This window comes from Aplysia californica, unplaced genomic scaffold (assembly GCF_000002075.1).
Source record: "Aplysia californica isolate F4 #8 unplaced genomic scaffold, AplCal3.0 scaffold00798, whole genome shotgun sequence".
Classification (NCBI taxonomy): domain Eukaryota; kingdom Metazoa; phylum Mollusca; class Gastropoda; order Aplysiida; family Aplysiidae; genus Aplysia; species Aplysia californica.
Window position 1 is genome coordinate 117,056 of NW_004798068.1, and position 1,905 is coordinate 118,960.

At 45.9% G+C, this 1,905-nt stretch overlaps 1 protein-coding gene across 1 annotated transcript in view; it reads left to right on the forward strand.

Moving 5' to 3' along the window:
* LOC118478661 (gamma-aminobutyric acid type B receptor subunit 2-like) overlaps positions 1 to 1,905 on the forward strand; it is a 139,300-nt gene that overhangs the window by 103,650 nt on the left and 33,745 nt on the right. The window lies entirely within an intron of this gene.

Genomic DNA, 1,905 nt, shown 5'->3' on the forward strand with positions numbered 1-1,905 from the left:
CTCTCTCTCTCTCTCTCTCTAACCATTTCTCTCCAAAATGAATCTCTATCCGAGAAACGAACTAACGCGAGCTCTCCACAAGTTATCACTAAACCTAACCGTTCTGGTAGGCAATTAGTTCCCAGGGGTGTACCACTGTCCGTCGATTGCGCCTTTCTTCAATACGCGGAACACCCAATATCAGATTACTGACCTCTTCGTCTTCCAATTTGTGCCCATTTGTATCCGGATGCTTGCGCAACCCTTTTCCTTGTATCGACATATCGATCTCTTTGAAGTTCATCATTGATGTCTTTCAAGTAAGCTTTATAGAGCTTCGGTTTTCTTCTTGCTTCTACCCTTCTTCAACAAAGGCGGGTTAAATTGCTCCAAAATAAATCTGTGAGGGATTCAATACCCGTATCTGTAAGTGTGTACTTGTGCCCGTGTCTGTGTGTGTGATTCAGTGTTGTGGTGGGTTTTTTTCCCTTGAGGAAAGTGTGTGCGTGCGTGTGGCGTGGGGGCTTTGTTTGAATTGTTGAGTCATTCATTCATTCATTCTCATACATCTGATAACTACCCTCTGTTTTTGTTGGGGGGGTTGGGGGGGATTCCGTGAATACCCAACCCACATATTTTTTCCACCTCATGTCCAAGGCCAACACTAAAGTTGGCCAAAATTCGCGCAACGGATCCGGTTCTTAAGAAACGGGTATTTGCCCGGCTCCAGCTTACTACACTTTATTGAGGGGTGACAAAGTGTTTGTATTACGCAGTGGTGGTCCCTGTGTCCCTGGATGACCCACGAACTGTGAGTCATAATGCTCGGGGAACCAGGCAGAGTATGTCACACACACACACACACACACACACACACACACACACACACACACACACGTACAAGCGTCTGTGACCTGTTTTCTTTTCATCCCAACAATCAATGTGCTTTCTGCGCAGACAGTGCAACGGGGGATTATTCAAGCCAAACATGTTGAGTAATCGCTACGGGTGCTGCGTTTGTTTTGTTGGGTTTTTATGTTTTTAAGTTTTGAGAGAGAGGGACGGGAGAGAGAGGGAGCTAGAGAAAGTGGGGGGAGAAACAAAGTGAAGGAGATAAAGAGTTGGGGAAAGAATGAGAGAGAGAGAGAGAGAGAGAGAGAGAGAGAGAGTGTGTGTGTGTGTGTGTGTGTGTGTGTGTGTGTGTGTGTGTGTGTGTGTTTGCGCGTGTGCTCACGTGTGTGTTTGTGTGTACGTAATAAAACACCAAACTAATTTGCCAGGATCTGGACAATAAAGATTGATGTACATGTGATCTTATTTTACCTACCCCTCTCCCCACCCCAATTTCCACCCCGGGCTGTCGTACCGTAACGTATTGCAACAACAAGAACAACAGCAACAACAGCAACAACTAAAACAACAACAACAACAACAACAACAACAACAACAGCAGTAGAAATCGCAACAACAATAATCATAATAAAAACAACAACGACGACGATGACGACTACGTCAACGACGACAACACAAAAACCACCATCATCATCACCTTCACCACCACCACGAACATAACCGCCACCTCCCCCTCCCCCTCATTCTTCCACCCCAAGCTGTCGTACCGTGACGTATTGCAATAACTACAACAGCAACAACTAATACAACAACAACAACAACAACAACAGTAGCAACAGGAACAACAACAATAGCAGCAGCAACAGCAACAGCATAAACAGCAACAACAATAATCATAACATAAACAACAACAACGACGACGACGACGACAACACAAAAACCACCATCACCTTCACCACCACCACCACCACCACGACCATCACCATCACCATCACCATCACCATCACCATCACCTTCACCACCACCACCACCACGACCATCACCACTACCGCCTTCACCTTCACCACACCATCA